Genomic DNA, 17,760 nt, shown 5'->3' with positions numbered 1-17,760 from the left:
AAAAACTACACATAGACCTGGGAGAGACGTCTGTGCTCGAGGTAGACCTGGGAGAGACGTCTGTGCTCGAGGTAGACCTGGGAGAGACGTCTGTGCTCGAGGTAGACCTGGGAGAGACGTCTGTGCTCGAGGTAGACCTGGGAGAGACGTCTGTGCTCGAGGTAGACCTGGGAGAGACGTCTGTGCTCGAGGTAGACCTGGGAGAGACGTCTGTGCTCGAGGTAGACCTGGGAGAGACGTCTGTGCTCGAGGTAGACCTGGGAGAGACGTCTGTGCTCGAGGTAGACCTGGGAGAGACGTCTGTGCTCGAGGAGACCTGAGACGTCTGTGCTCGAGGCCGGAATTCTTTCGCTGCATCACCCAGGTGTGGGCTTCAGGCCCCAAGTGTTCGCATCGGAACTTTGATTAGGGACAGTTTACCTTAAAAACCCCTCCTCCTAATACAGTATCATTTTTAATCATTTAGGAAAGAAATTATATATAAAAATATGTTAGCATTTCCATTGTGTTTCTCCTCCCCAAAAGTCTACTTTTGTGTACAGTTAAATTAATTACAGGGTTCCGTTCATTTCCTTTCTGTTTCAGTTTCCAGCCTCAGAAATCATTAACTTCTCATTTGAAATACAATTTAAGAAAGAAATCATCCATTATGTTGGAATATATGTGTGTCTATTGGAAAATGTTCTATCAGGAGAATGCATTATAATACAATGAATTAATCTTCCAACGCAAGTACCTCAGTGTTCTGAGGTGGTAAGTGAGAACCTGCGCTTATTTCTCTACACGGCAGCTGAAGGAGCGGGAGGCCGTCCAGCCGTCTGGACCGGCACAGCTAGAGGGAGTTGGAAATGCGCCGGAGCTGAGGGGCTCAGGTTGGACTGGGCGTCCGGAGGGGCTCCTGCCGCGAGCGATTGGCAGACACGGGTGCTCCTGGACTGGGAGGGAGCGGGCGGTGCTTCCCTTGTGCGCGCCTGGGTTGTAGGAGCACCACTGCCCCGCGCTGAAAACTGCACAGAGAGCCACATTGTCAGCGGCGCCAACTGTCGAAAGCCCCACAGCTCCTGAGCAGAGACCACACCAGCCAAAGGAGGGCAGGACTCTGATCAGTGCTGGTTACACTGAGCACAAGCCAAACCTTTCACCAAATCATGAGAAAGATGCCAGCCTACCTGAGAGCACTTCCCTTCTCCGCTTCCTTTCCCATTACCCCCTGAGACCCAGAATCTTCTGGACCTTCCAGCCATCCCGAGGCCCCATTCCCCCACCCAGGGCCACCCTCTCAATGTAGGCGACTCCGGGTGTCTGGAGACTCCCGAGAGCGCTGGCAAGGCAGGGCTGGGATCTGTGTGCTGGGGAGCTCAGCTGTGACCCCTGAGGGCCGTGTTGTTCACACTACCACACGTGAGGTGGGCTGCCTCTAACGTGATCTGAGCTCCCGTCCTTCTGGGACCATGGTGGGTGCCATCCTTCAGCACCTGCAAGGTCACCGTTAGCTGCCTCTCCCTCCTCTTTGAACGCCTGGACTTCCTCCAGGTGTGCAACGACACACTCCTGCAGCTCTAGGTATACTGAGTCACAAGCGTATATTTTCCCTTGTTTAAAATATCCCGGTGTCATCAGGAGAATCCTATCCTGCCCACAAAAGATAGGGCAAAGTCCTAACTCCCTATACCTGTAAATGTGACCTTGTTCAGAAAGAGGGTGTTTGCAGGTACGGTCAAGATGAAGTCATTGGGGCAGGGGGATCCGCTAGGGCTGGAGGTCTTGGAAGAAGTCAGAAACCGGGAGCAGGAGGCCATGTGCCTGGGTGGCTGGGGCTGGACTGGTACAGCCTGAACCTAGGAGCTCAGGGACTGTGGCGACCAGCAGCAGCTGCAAGAGGTGGGAAGAAGTGCTAGCCAGGGTCTCAGAGGGCACGCAGGCAGTGCTGCCTGCACCCCAAGCGCAGGTGCCATGGGTCCAGACCGCGAGGTGGTCCTTCCTGTTGCCAACGAGCTCCCGGTTCTTTGTGGAGGTGGCCCGGCAAACCTGCATCTGGCCGCACACACAATTTTAAAAATACCCAAAGCACGTTCTCCTGAACCTCAATTATATCAAAGATTTTCTAACAAAACCCAAAGAATTTTATGTCTGTCCTAGAAACTCTCACCTCTGTATACCTCGGTAGGACCCAACCTCTGTTCTTCCCGCCTTCATCTGGGCATGAAGTTATCTTCGGAAAAGTCTTGTTGCGTTTTGTTTTGTTTGTGCAGAAATGACCCACCTCATGCTTTCTAAAGCTCTTCCACACGCAGAATACTAGAAAGGGCTCACATATTGTTTTCCTCCAGTGAGCTCTGCAAGGAAGGTCAAAGTTGCCCCTTCTGAGGTGGGCAGTGGTATCATTTCTGCAGTGCTGAATAAGAATCAGGGGACCAGAGGTATCCGAGGACACCCACCTGTACCCCGGACCTCCTGCACCGGGCTGGTGGGGCCCCGCTCCGGCCCCTGTGAGGGGTTGAGCATGGGGGACGCTCTGCCGTGGACCTTTCCGGGCGCCGCTCCTCCTCCGGCAGCTCCGGTCCGGCACGGAGGTATAACCATGGCCCTCCCGTGGCAGGGCTCCAGGTGAGTGCCCGTCACAGGGCTCTCAGGCTGTGCAGGCTTTTACCATCTGCATGTTTATTCCACCTCTTAAATGAAATCCAATTTGAGGCTATTAATATTAATGCACGGAGATAATTCTGACGATGAATTAATAAAACACTCGGCCTCTCAACGTGCTGTTTGCTCTGACATTTAATGATGCTCTTAACTGGAAAGAGGAAGGCAGAGCAGGCTCCACCTGGAGCCTGGAAATTAGAAACCACTTCATTGTTTTGAGCTGGCCGCTTTAATGACGATCGATAGAATCGATCTGGGAGAAGAAAAGTATTTACTCAATCCTGTCCACGTGCTCTGCTCGCTGTCCAGCTTGCTTGAGCTCCGTCTGAGTGCACTATTTCGTCAAGATCCTCCGTCTGCTAATGAATTATATGCTAAATGAATTTTTCACCCCTTCCCCCGCCCCCCCACGTGGTTTTGGTACCACAAAATATTGCTTTCCCCTAACAACAGCGCAGAACGGTGCTGTCTGGGCAGAGAGGAGTGGCTGCTGCAGAAGCAGGACGCCTTCACAATTGTGGGTGGATTTACTGCAAAACAGACGTTATCCTGGCCCTCGCTTTCCCAAAAATAATTCCTGGCTGGTGGTCTTTTGTCCTTCAAATGAAGATAATTTACCATTCACACGCTGCTGGATTAGTCCCTGAAAAGACAATTTAGCTGCAATTAACGTAACTAGATTTAGTATTAAACTTCAGCTAAATCCACGTTCACTTCAACAGTCATTCAACAAATACGTGTTAAAGTCCTGTAATTAGGGCGGTTTCTCAGTTGATTAAAAACAACAACATCCACCACCTATTGTTCTTGGAGCCCCTCCCAGAGGCGAGCACATTCCTGTCCGCCCTGCAGCCGGCCTCAGCTCTGTAAAATGTTCACCGTCTTACCAGGAATGGAAAGTAAGATCTCACATGGAAGCCATGAATACGAAGCCAACTACTAAAAGGAACTAAAGGAAACGGGCTAAATCCAGGTGGGAAATGGCTGAAAGAAAAAGAAAAAGAAAGAAAGAAAGGAAGAATGGAAGAAAAGAAAAAAGAAAGAAAGAAAGAAAAAGAAAAAAACGCCACACAAATAAGGTGACGGTGAGTAAGAGAAAGCGTCAGCCAGCCTATTCCTCAACTTGCAAAACAGACGTTTTTAAAGCCCATTTAAATTTTAGGAGAGCCAGCAGGATAAGACAAAAATCCACTGGGGCAGAATTGATTTGTTCACTGTCATTTACAAGGCGCTCCTTAGTCTTTAGTCTCCCATTAAATTGGCAGGGCTGCTACATGGGAACAAGCCTCGGGTCTGGGTCTGTCTCGGCGTGGGAAGGGCTTCGCTCTGGGTTCAGAGCCTGGCTGGCTTTTCCTCTATCGCAAGATGAAGGGGGTACACTTTAATCACTGGTGAGCATGCAAGTTTAGGAAAGGGGCAGAAGGGTGAGCAGGAGTAGGCAGGTGGATGTGGGCCCCCCGAGAGCTCTGGGAGCTGGTATTGCTAAAGTGCGTGACAGCCGTGACGCTAACCTCGAAAGGTCTGCGCACATTAGCGGGAACAGATCCAGCATGGGGGGAAGCAGACTCGTAAGAATACATTGTGGCAAGTGCATTGACAATTACAGAGGCCAGGAAATGACCCTCCCGCACACACGCACACCCGAGTACACACACACACACACACACACACGGGCACATATGCACGCATACACACATGTCATGTATATGCATGTGCAATATACTTATATCTGCTATATATGATGCATATATATACTTTTTGCAAACAGAAAATATCAACACAATGTTTTAAGGGGTTGTTAGCCGTTTAACTTCCTTAAAATATTCTCTAAATTACTGTGATACAAGACTTTTCTACTGACAAACGTAGCCACTGTACAAGCCTAGAAAGCCACACGTGATGTAAAAGACTAAAAAACCTCAAATATCATTACTGTAAACTCACGCACTCCAGACAGCGCCGTGGCTGCCTGTCACGGCAGGAAGCAGTCCTGGGAGCTGCCCACAGAAAAGTCACCCTTGGACCTAAACCAACAATCGCGTTTCCCACCTGAGAAGAACCAACCCTGGCAATATACATTGACTTTTAATCGTGGCTTCTAATGCTCTGCCAGCCACACGGAAGATTCTGGAGATTCAACATATCAATGGTTAAGAACGGACACGTGCAGGGAGTGTCTTTGGTCGGAGAGCAGAAGGGGAACAGCCTTTCACGACAACGGACCGGAGCGCAGCAGCCCGGGCCCGTCCGGCGGTCCGGGGCAGTCGGAACGGCTGAAGCAAAGAGCCGTCTCTCGGGCCAGTGGGAGAACCGCAGAGCCCCTCTTGCGGGGGTCCCTCCGGGGACGTCTCGAGCGCGGCGCAGAGTCCTCCTGGGGAACCTGCTGGGAGCCGGCAGCGCAGCCGGGCCATGAGCGCGGGGACGGCCGCCGCCACACAGGGTGCAGCTCAGGCTGTGCGCTCGGCCGCCGTGAGCGCGGGCCCTGTTCAAATAGCTGCGTTCTTCCAGGAAGGCTTCTTGGGAAAGGTGTGGCATAAATGCACAAATACATAAAATAAAATGAAATGGAGTAAAAAATATTTCCCACCTCCTACCACCGTCCACCGTGGCTCCACGGATCAGATTTATGCTGGAGGCGGGAGATAGCAAGTGAAAAATGAAAAACAATTTCATATTTTAAATTTATGAGACTGGAGGATAATATATCACTTTTTTTTTTTTTCCTCCAGCTCACTGCAATAAATTGTCTATAGCCCATTTGGTATATTTTCTGTATCACTCAGCCGGCTTGGTTTCAGTTAACGCCTTCGTCTTAACTGAATTGTTCATTTCCAAAGTGGTGCTCATAGTTAATTATTTGGGGAAGAGCCGGTCCTATTTTTCTAGGCATCCACAGATAACGTAGAAAGAGAGAAAAAGCAGACAGGAGCCTCACACGACACCTCCCACCCTCGGTGTCTATAAAATGCTTTCCCCAAGCTTTGAGGTGATGAAAAGGACAGGGGATGGGGTCTAAATCAGCTCAGCTTGATGTGATGCCAAAGCCTTTGGCTAAACAGAGATTGACTTAATTCTTTCAATAATGACTTTGGTCCGGAGCGCTTCTCCACCACAAGAGGGAGAAACCCAACAGAACAGAGAAAATCTCCTCAGTCCGGTTATCTTGACTCTGCTCCAGGCAAAACCTAGAAATATTTTTTTAATCGAGATTCTCTACAGCAGCCCTTTCCAAATGCCAGTATCCATCATCGCTGACTGGATCAATAGCTGTGTTTTGGCCCCAGTCTCCTGCGAGAGATGGCGTGCCATCAGTGATAGACAAATATCACAGTTAAGCAAAGTATCCAGCCAGACCTAGTAACATTTTTATTGATTTTTGTTGTGCAAATAATGTATTTTTGGGCTGAATAAATGGCTTTGAGCCAAACAGTCATTGTTTATGATTCCAAAATGCAATAAAGGGACAGGAAATATATTATGGCCAATGTCTCAAGGCACACAACATAATCATCCTTTGGTAGTAAAAAACTAGCCATCTGAAACCAAGACCGCATATTTATCCGTGCTTAAAGGTGCCTGTAGGACTTGCAAATCTTACACAAAATGTCCTGTTAGGAAACAGATGGCATTGCCCTCTAACCCTATTGAACAACTACTAGAAAACCGAACAAAAAAATAAGCACCATATTTCTTTAATCAATACAAAGAAAACAGCTTATTATACTCCCTTTGAATGAAATATCAAAGTTGCCAAAACAGCATCCATTCACTTTAAAAGAAAACACATCAAAAAACTCCCTGACTTCATCAACTGCTACAAAATCAGAAAATATTTTAGTAAGTTTTTTTTTTTTTTAAACCATAGTCATTCAAAGTGATTGTAAGTGAGCTCCCCGTGGCAGCTTGGCAGAAACTGGGCCATACAGGACTTGCCCCTGAACTAAAATAATCCTCCGTGTGGGTGAATGTTGGCCTCCTGGTGTCCGCGAGATGGCCCGGTTTCTCAAAGGGCTCCAGAGGCAGGCTCCACGCTCACCTCGCCGCCTGATGTGTGGTGGCCGCGTGTTTTGTGCAGACTCCAACAGAGTCACCAGGCTGCGAGCAGTTCCCATGCATCCGTTCCACAGATCCCGCGCATGGCCCCATGAGGAAGACCGTGTGGTTGTGCCGGATTCCTGCAAGAACTCGGCCTCCGGGGATCAGCACGATTCAGGGCAGTTAGACACCCCAAATCCTGCAAAAGTGAGCCAGCATTCCAAAACACGATTACGTCCTGCCGTGGATGCACAGAGGGGTTGAAACTCAGCTGCTCCTGTTTTCTGTATGTGCTGAGATTTTTTCTTGCACTTATCATTTGACTCAAACTTTTCTTTTCAGAAGCAGAAAGGTTATTTACAAATCAGACAATTAGTCACACTCTATTTTAAATTATTCCTTGGTTTATTAATCACTACTTATTGAATTACCTTTTCATGAATGAAAGCATTCTATTTTTTCAAAGATTTCTTACATTATCAGAGTATAGTCAATGCCGAAAACACAGGAGCTTAGAAAACAGATTTCAAAGCACTCTCAATCTTACTACTGTAATTCTTGAAACATCATGTGCGTGTCGTACCTGCAGAGGCATACCTCTGTGGGGAAAGAAATGTCCCTATGTATGGAAGAAAATGTTCCCTTCTTACCTAGTGGGTGTATTATTGTTTCCACACTTAACAGAATGGGTTCTCACACAGGCATGAGACCTCGCATGATGTCAAGGGCCTCTCGCCCACCCCGGCCTTCCTGCCAGCACTGAACGGTGATGTTCTCTTGAATCCAAGACGATCTGGCAGGTAAAATCTTCTCACAATTTTAGGTTTTATTTTTCTTATTGCTAGTGAATCTGAATATTTTTAAAGCTCATGCACTTCTGTCTTTTGTAAAACATGATTATTATTTCTCATATTTTTATTATGTATTTTCTCTTTCTCAGAGGTTTTCTTATTACTCCACCTGAGGAATAAAAGTCCTTTGTCAACCACAGAGGGGCATGACATTGTGCATTCTATTGTTTGACTATCAATGTGTTGATGGTATTGATTGTCTCACATGCTGAAGGATTTTTCTTACTTTTTAATTAGCTGCTCTGTCCATCTCTGACATTACTCTGAGGGAGACAGATGTGCTGTCTGCACTCGTGTGGACATCTTTGGTCCCCGCCTTGCACTCCAGCCAACGTGGGGTTTGCTTTCGCACAGAGACATTTCTCGGGTCATTCCAAATGCTTCCCGCCTCTCCCGCTGAAGGTTTCGTTATGACTCAGACCGATTCTGGTACGTCCACGCTGTTTCACGTCTCCCCCTCTTTCTTCTGCTCACTTCTCTGCCTTTATTGTAGCCTCGCGTGCCTTGGGCTGTCCAACAAGTAGAAAATCTCTCTTTGTACTCTTTTAAAACATCTCCACTATAGCATACATTTCGACTTTTAGGTGAACCTCAGCATTTTGATCAGAATCACATAGTATTTATAAATTACCTCAGGGGAGATGAGTTTGGGACAGTGCTGGACCTTGTCTGGGAGGCTGGCATCTCCTCTCCAGTCCGGTTATTTCCAGATTAGGTCGCTGTCGTCTGGCATTCTGCGTGTTTCTGTTATGTTCTCCTTCTTAGTGTCGTAGGAACACTTTACATTCTGTGTTACAGAGAAGGAACTCCTTTTCTGTCATATTTTCTCACTGGATCTTGTGGTGAACACGGCCAGGCTCGAGCTGGAGCACAGTGAGCCATCCCCCATCGTTCTGTACCCAGATTTTTGCTAAACTCATAGAACGAGTAGTTTTTACTGCCACTCTTGAGATTTTTGGGTGAACAGTCATTTTCTGAAAATTATGTGACTCTTGCCTCTTTTTTCCCAGCATGTTAACTTGTTTTGTGTGTTGGCTGGAAGCTGCAGAATAAAGTTCTGTGACAGTCGAGCAGTTGAACAGACCGGGGGTGGGGTCCGTACCAGACAACAGTCTGGTTTCCTCCCCAGAGCCTGGAGGCTGGTGCCTGCTGGGGGAGAGGAAAAGACTCTTCCAAATCTGTTTGTCTAGTTTGTAGGTGGATCACAGCGCAGACCCAGAAGATTCCAGACCTGGCGTCCATTGGGCGGGTTACAGATGAAACGATTCAGTTTAAAAACACGACATTGAATAAATTATGGTGAGCCCAGACTGTCCGCCCATCTGAATGATCGCACTAACCCAAATCTTATTTCTTTTCTCTGTGCTCGAATCTTACACTTAGAAACCTAGTGCCTGAGATACTCCATGTCCCTTGTAATTTTAGAGGTTTCAGCACAGGAGGTTCGTAAGTGACCACATCTGAGGCCCTATCGCTGGGAGAAATGCTATCTGGCATTTTCTCTGGACAGACCAGGTTGTAGGAGCCTCACCTCCACGACCCTGGGGATCACGGTGACAATCACTATTCTGGCTGGAGAGATAATGGGACTCACAGAGGGAGCAGGATTTCCCCCCAATCCAGCAACTGTCACTTAGTCAACCCTGTTAACTTAGAAATAAACTTTTCTTCCTGCTCTCTCCCGCAACACAGATTTCTCTTCTGTGTTCTTTTACACCGATCACAAGCTTAATCAGACTCTCCAAAAACACTAAAAAGGAAAGAAAATATAGTGCTGAGAATGGGGAATTCAGAGAATGTTGATCCATTCTCATACACTAAGCTCATCACCCCAGTCCAAGTTAAGAAAGAACATCTATACCTGTGTTTACATTCTCAAAACACTATGCTTTGTTTCAAAACGGATAACAAGAAAATTTACACTTTTGTAAGTTTGTATATTACATGTGCATTAAAGAGATAATACTAAGGGGGTGCCTGAGTGGCTTCATCATTCAAGTGTCTGACTCTTGATCTCAGCTCAGGTCTTGGTCTCAGGGTGGGGAGTTCAAGCCCTGCATTGGGCTGCACACTGGGCATGGAGCCTATTAGAAAGAGAGGGAGAGGGAGAAACAATAGTAGGAACCTCACCCCCAAATGGAAACGCACGTCAGCACAAAGACTTGAGTGTGAGTGCTGCTCACAGAAGCGCAGACGTGCCCCAGATGCTCATTAGCTGGCGAGTGAATGACCAAAATGTGGTGCATCCATTCCTAGGATGCGAGTCAGCCGTGAAGTGGAGCGTGTACCAACCCAGTGAGGAGCACTGTGCTCGGGGAGAGAAGATGGTCACAGAGGTCACCCATGTACGTTCAGACTCCATCTATGTGAAACGCCCAGAGAAGACAGATCTACAAGGGAAAAAAGTGGACTAGCAGTTGCGGGGCTGGGGATGAGGACGCAGAGTACCTACAAGAGGACACCTGCTTTCTTCGGGGGGTGATTCAGATGTTCTAAAACCAGACTGGTGGTGCTTGCATTTACTGAAGACCATCAACCTGGACCCTTAAAATGGATGAGTTTCATAGCATGTAAATTGTACTTCAATGAGGTAAGCTTTAAAAGGGACACTGTTGATGTGTGTTTCAACACTTCTTTACAAAACATTAATCTCTTCGAAGTTTCCTGTCAAGCCTTTTCTCACAGAGTCTGTCAGTGCCTGAAGGGAGGTAGGAGCAGTGAAGCCAGCGGACCAGGAAGGGATTCAGAGCTCCAGTGTATACACTAGGGCCACTCATTAAGTATTTTTTTTATATAGATTTATTTTATTTTATTTATTTTTTTTAATTAATTTTATTTTTTATAAACATATATTTTTATCCCCAGGGGTACAGGTCTGTGAATCACGAGGTTTACACACTTCACAGCACTCACCATAGCACATACCCTCCCCAGTATCCATAACCCCACCCCCTCTCCCAACCCCTTCCCCCATCAACCCTCAGTTTGTTTTGTGAGATTAAGAGTCACTTATGGTTTGTCTCCCTCCCAATTCCATCTTGTTTCATTTACTCTTCTCCTACCCCTTAACCCCCCATGTTGCATCTCCTCTCCCTCATATCAGGGAGATCATATGATAGTTGTCTTTCTCCGACTGACTTATTTCGCTAAGCATGATACCCTCTAGTTCCATCCACGTCGTCGCAAATGGCAAGATTTCATTTCTTTTGATGGCTGCATAGTATTCCATTGTGTATATATACCACATCTTCTTTATCCATTCGTCTGTAGATGGACATCTAGGTTCTTTCCATAGTTTGGCTATTGTAGACATTGCTGCTATAAACATTCGGGTGCACGTGCCCCTTCGGATCACTACGTTTGTATATTTAGGGTAAATACCCAGCAGTGCAATTGCAGGGTCATAGGGTAGTTCTATTTTCAACATTTTGAGGAACCTCCATGCTGTTTTCCAGAGTGGTTGCACCAGCTTGCATTCCCACCAACAGTGTAGGAGGGTTCCCCTTTCTCCGCATCCTCGCCAGCATCTGTCATTTCCTGACTTGTTAATTTTAGCCATTCTGACTGGTGTGAGGTGATATCTCATGGTGGTTTTGATTTGTATTTCCCTGATGCCGAGTGATATGGAGCACTTTTTCATGTGTCTGTTGGCCATCTGGATGTCTTCTTTGCAGAAATGTCTGTTCATGTCCTCTGCCCATTTCTTGATTGGATTATTTGTTCTTTGGGTGTTGAGTTTGCTGAGTTCTTTATAGATTTTGGACACTAGCCCTTTATCTGATATGTCATTTGCAAATATCTTCTCCCATTCTGTCAGTTGTCTTTTGGTTTTGTTCACTGTTTCCTTTGCTGTGCAAAAGCTTTTGATCTTGATAAAATCCCAATAGTTCATTTTTGCCCTTGCTTCCCTTGCTTTTGGCGATGTTCCTAGGAAGATGTTGCTGCGGCTGAGGTCGAAGAGGTTGTTGCCTGTGTTCTCCTCGAGGATTTTGATGGATTCCTTTCTCACATTGAGATCCTTCATCCACTTTGAGTCTATTTTCGTGTGTGGTGTAAGGAAATGATCCAATTTCATTTTTCTGCATGTGGCTGTCCAATTTTCCCAACACCATTTATTGAAGAGGCTGTCTTTGTTCCATTGGACATTCTTTTCTGCTTTGTCGAAGATGAGCTGACCATAGAGTTGAGGGTCTATTTCTGGGCTCTCTATTCTGTTCCATTGATCTATGTGTCTGTTTTTGTGCCAGTACCATGCTGTCTTGATGATGACAGCTTTGTAATAGAGCTTGAAGTCCGGAATTGTGATGCCACCAACTTTGGCTTTCTTTTTCAATATTCCTTTGGCTATTCGAGGTCTTTTCTGGTTCCATATAAATTTTAGGATTATTTGTTCCATTTCTTTGAAAAAAATGGATGGTACTTTGATAGGAATTGCATTAAATGTGTAGATTGCTTTAGGTAGCATAGACATTTTCACAATATTTATTCTTCCAATCCAGGAGCATGGAACATTTTTCCATTTCTTTGTGTCTTCCTCAATTTCTTTCATGAGTACTTTGTAGTTTTCTGAGTATAGATTCTTAGTCTCTTTGGTTAGGTTTATTCCTAGGTATCTTATAGTTTTGGGTGCAATTGTAAATGGGATGGACTCCTTAATTTCTCTTTCTTCTGTCTTGTTGTTGGTGTAGAGAAATGCAACTGATTTCTGTGCATTGATTTTATATCCTGCCACTTTACTGAATTCCTGTACACGTTCTAGCAGTTTTGCAGTTGAGTCTTTTGGGTTTTCCACATAGAGTATCATATCATCTGCAAAGAGTGATAGTTTGACTTCTTCTTTGCTGATTTGGATGCCTTTAATTTCCGTTTGTTGTCTGATTGCTGAGGCTAGGACTTCTAGTACTATGTTGAATAGCAGTGGTGGTAACGGACATCCCTGCCGTGTTCCTGACCTTAGCGGAAAAGCTTTCAGTTTTTCTCCATTGAGAATGATATTTGCAGTGGGTTTTTCATAGATGGCTTTGATGATATTGAGGTATGTGCCGTCTATCCCTACACTTTGAAGAGTTTTGATCAGGAAGGGATGCTGTACTTTGTCAAATGCTTTTTCAGCATCTATGGAGAGTATCATATGGTTCTTGTTCTTTCTTTTATTAATGTGTTGTATCACATTGATTGATTTGCGGATGTTGAACCAACCTTGCAGCCCTGGAATAAATCCCACTTGATCGTGGTGAATAATCCTTTTAATGTACTGCTGAATCCTATTGGCTAGTATTTTGGCGAGAATTTTTGCATCTGTGTTCATCAAGGATATTGGTCTGTAGTTCTCTTTTTTGATGGGATCCTTGTCTGGTTTTGGGATCAAGGTGATGCTGGCCTCATAAAATGAGTGTGGAAGTTTTCCTTCCATTTCTATTTTTTGGAACAGTTTCAGGAGAATAGGAATTACTTCTTCTTTAAATGTTTGGTAGAATTCCCCCGGGAAGCCATCTGGCCCTGGGCTTTTGTTTGTTTGGAGATTTTTGATGACTGTTTGAATCTCCTTACTGGTTATGGGTCTGTTGAGGCTTTCCATTTCTTCCTGGTTCAGTTGTGGTAGTTTATATGTCTCTAGGAATGCATCCATTTCTTCCAGATTGTCAAATTTGTTGGCGTAGAGTTGCTTATAGTATGTTCTTATAATTGTCTGTATTTCTTTGGTGTTCGTTGTGATCTCTCCTCTTTCATTCATGATTTTATTGATTTGGGTCCTCTCTCTTTTCTTTTTGATAAGTCTGACCAGGGGTTTATCAATCTTATTAATTCTTTCAAAGAACCAGCTCCTAGTTTCGTTGATTTGTTCTAATGTTTTTTTGGTTTCTATTTCATTGATTTCTGCTCTGATCTTTATGATTTCTCTTCTCCTGCTGGGTTTAGGGTTTCTTTCTTGTTCTTTCTCCAGCTCTTTTAGGTGTAGGGTTAGGTTGTGTACCTGAGACCTTTCTTGTTTCTTGAGAAAGGCTTGTACCGCTATATATTTTCCTCTCAGGACTGCCTTTATTGTGTCCCACAGATTTTGAAACGTTGTGTTTTCATTATCATTTGTTTCCATGAATTTTTTCAATTCTTCTTTAATTTCCTGGTTGACCCATTCGTTCTTTAGAAGCATGCTGTTTAGTCTCCATGTATTTGGGTTCTTTCCAAATTTCCTCTTGTGATTGAGTTCTAGCTTCAGAGCATTGTGGTCTGAAAATATGCAGGGAATTATTCCAATCTTTTGATAACGGTTGAGACCTGATTTAGGACCAAGAATGTGATCTATTCTGGAGAATGTTCCATGTGCACTAGAGAAGAATGTGTATTCTGTTGCTTTGGGATGAAATGTTCTGAATATATCTGTGATGTCCATCTGGTCCAGTGTGTCATTTAAGGCCTTTATTTCCTTGTTGATCTTTTGCTTGGACGATCTGTCCATTTCAGTGAGGGGAGTGTTAAAATCCCCTACTATTATTGTATTATTGTTGATGTGTTTCTTTGATTTTGTTATTAATTGGTTTATATAGTTGGCTGCTCCCACGTTAGGGGCATAGATATTTAAAATTGTTAGATCTTCTTGTTGGATAGTTCCTTTGAGTATGATATAGTGTCATTCCTCATCTTTTATTATAGTCTTTGGCTTAAAATCTAATTGATCTGCTATAAGGATTGCCACTCCTGCTTTCTTCTGATGTCCATTAGCATGGTAAATTCTTTTCCACCCCCTCACTTTAAACCTGGAGGTGTCTTCAGGTTTACGATGAGTTTCTTGTAGGCAACATATAGATGGGTTTTGTTTTTTTATCCATTCTGATACCCTGTGTCTTTTGATTGGGGCATTTAGCCCATTAACATTCAGGGTAAGTATTGAGAGATATGAATTTAGTGCCATTGTATTGCCTGTAAGGTGACTGTTATTGTATATTGTCTCTGTTTCTTTCTGATCTACTACTTTTAGGGTCTCTCTTTGCTTAGAGGACCCCTTTCAATATTTCCTGTAGAGCTGGTTTGGTATTTGCAAATTCTTTCAGTTTTTGTTTGTCCTGGAAGCTTTTAATCTCTCCTTCTATTTTCAATGATAGCCTAGCTGGATAGAGTATTCTTGGCTGCATGTTTTTCTCATTTAGTACTCTGAATAGATCATGCCAGCTCTTTCTGGCCTGCCAGGTCTCTGTGGATAAGTCTGCTGCCAACCTAATATTTTTACCATTGTACATTACAGACTTCTTTTCCCTGGCTGCTTTCAGGATCTTCTCTTTGTCACTAAGACTTGTAAATTTTACTATTAGGTGACGGGGTGTGGACCTATTCTTATTGATCTTGAGGGGGGTTCTCTGAACCTCCTGGATTTTGATGCCTGTTCCCTTTGCCATATTGGGGAAATTCTCTCCAATAATTCTCTCCAATATACCTTCTGCTCCCCTCTCTGTTTCCTCTTCTTCTGGAATCCCAATTATTCTAATGTTGTTTCTTCTTATGGTGTCACTTATCTCTCGAATTCTCCCCTCGTGATCCAGTAGCTGTTTGTCCCTCTTTTGCTCAGCTTCTTTATTCTCTGTCATTTGGTCTTCTATATTGCTAATTCTTTCTTCTGCCTCATTTATCCTAGCAGTGAGAGACTCCATTTTTGATTGCACCTCATTAATAGCTTTTTTTAATTTCAACTTGGTTAGATTTTAGTTCTTTTATTTCTCCAGAAAGGGCTTTTATGTCTCCAGAGAGGGTTTCTCTAATATCTTCCATGCCTTTTTCGAGCCCGGCTAGAACCTTGAGAATCGTCATTCTGAACTCTAGATCTGACATATTACCAATGTCTGTATTGATTAGGTCCCTAGCCTTTGGTACTGCCTCTTGTTCTTTTTTTTTTTGTGGTGAATTTTTCCGCCTTGTCATTTTGTCCAGATAAGAGTATATGAAGGAGCGAGTAAAATACTAAAAGGGTGGCAACAACCCCAGGAAAATATGCTTTAGCCAAATCAGAAGAGATCCCAAATTGTGAGGGGGGAGAAAGGGGATAAAAAGAGGTTCAGAAAGAAAGAAAAAAAAAAATTAAAAAAGAAAACCAATAAAGAAAAAGTATAAAAAGGAAAAAAATATATATATATTAGATAAACTAGTTAAAAAATGTTAAAAAAGAAAAGGGTAAAAGTTAAAAAAATTTAGCAGAAGAAGAAAAAAAATTGAAAAATAAAAGAAAAAAAAATTAAATTAACTGCAAGGCTAAAGAATCATGGGGAGAAAGCCATGATTTCCGTGCTTTGCTTTCTCCTCCTCTGGAATTCCGCCGCTCTCCTTGGTAGGTGAACTTGGTCCTGGTTGGGTTTCCCGTTGATCTTCTGGGGGAGGGGCCTGTTGTAGTGATTCTCAAGCGTCTCTGCCCCAGGCAGAGTTGCACCGCCCTTACCCGGGGCTGCGCTGAGTCATCCGCTTGGGTTCGCTTTCGGGAGCTTTTGTTCCCTGAGCGCTTTCCATAGAGTCCGGAGGGCGGGAATGAAGATGGCGGCCTCCCGGCGTCCGGCCCGGAGGAGCCGAGAGCCCGGGGCCCCACTCCTCAGTGCGCCCTCAGAGAACAGCGCCCAATGACTCCCATCACCCTGGCCTCCGGCCGCGCTCCGAGCTGACCGAGCCTGCGACCGGTTCAAGGCAACCCCGAGCTGAGAGTCACTCCTCGGCTCTGTCTCTGCAGCCGGCTTCCCCGTTCTAATACCGGTAAGCTCTGCGACACTCAGACACCCCCGATCCTTCTGCGACCCTGCGGGACCTGAGGCCGCGCTGACCCCGCCTGGGCTTCACCCCAGTTAAGCCTCTGGAGCGATGTCCCTCAGCGGAACAGACTTTTAAAAGTCCCGATTTTGTGCTCCGTTGCTCCGCCGCTTGCTGGGAGCTGGCCCCTCCCCCCGCGGTCTATCTTCCCGTCGCTTTGGATTCACTTCTCCTCCAGTCCTACCTTTCAGATAGTGGTTGATTTTCTGTTTCTAGAGTTGTTGTTCTTCTTCTCTTCAATCTCCCGTTGGATTTGTAGGTGTTTGCAATCTTTAGATAAGCTATTTAGCTGAAATCCCGCTACCCGAAGTAGTCTCAGCTGCTACTTCTCCGCCATCTTGACTCCTCCCCCCCTAAGTATTTTTTTTTTAAAGATCTCATTCATTTATTGGACAGAGAGAGAGATCACAAGGAGGCAGAGAGGCAGGCAAAGAGAGAGGAGGAAGCAGGCTCTCCACTGAGCAGAGAGCCTGATGCGGGGCTCGATCCCAGAACCCTGAAATCATGACCTGAGCCAAAGGCAGAGGCTTAACCCACTGAGCCACCCAGGCGCCCCTCACTAAGTATTTTTATGGACCCGTTCCTTCACCTGTGAGATAGGGACTCCAATAACCACCTAGACAGCCCCTTCTTAGTCTCTGGATGGGAAATGACAAGTGCTGGAGTCTGGGCATATGGTCAGACTCAGTGAATGCAGCTCTGAACTCAGGGTTTCCAGGGTGGCTTGTGGCAGATGAGGAAGAGAGAGCAGTGCGCCTTGGACACCCAGACCCACTGTGGCCCTGTTGCACAGCCAGGAGCTGACCATCACCGAGCCCAGCCCACCGTCTGGAGTCCAGGGATCCTGCAGGGGTGTGATGGGGCTCAAATGGAGTAACATAAAAACACCTACCATGGGTTCTGGTACACAGTAGGTGCTCAATAAAAGCTGCCTTCTCTATCAGGCTGCCTTTTGTAGCAAAAAATAAATAAATAAAATAAAAAGTATTGAATTGATATTATCTCAAATCTCTTACTGATAAACACACAATGGAGTGAAACCATCCAACTGAAGAGATACTAATGTTTCATTGTTGAAGCTCTGTGTGTCCATATTAGTTACAACTGGTGGGCTTGATAACATTAGTTAGAGCAGCTAATGACACCTTTAGTTTATAAATGTGCCCCCACCTCTGCAACACCTTTAGTTTATAAATGTGCCCCCACCTCTGCAACACACACACACACGTACATGCACATCACAGGAGCAAAATACCAACCCTTGGCAGTAACTTCAGAAAACTTCATGTTCTAGATAGATTGGGTGTGTGAAGATCTATCCCAGTGACATGGAAAAGCTTGCTGAAAACAAGGGTATGAGTAATAGCGAGAGTCTACTACACACATAGCAGACCACAAGACAGTGGTGGCCAAGTCTTTCTTGGTCCTATTCGGTAAACTTTTCTGTAAT

Source organism: Lutra lutra, chromosome 5, assembly GCF_902655055.1.
Source record: "Lutra lutra chromosome 5, mLutLut1.2, whole genome shotgun sequence".
In the NCBI taxonomy this organism is placed as follows: Eukaryota; Metazoa; Chordata; class Mammalia; order Carnivora; family Mustelidae; genus Lutra; species Lutra lutra.
This window is presented reverse-complemented; position numbering follows the sequence as displayed.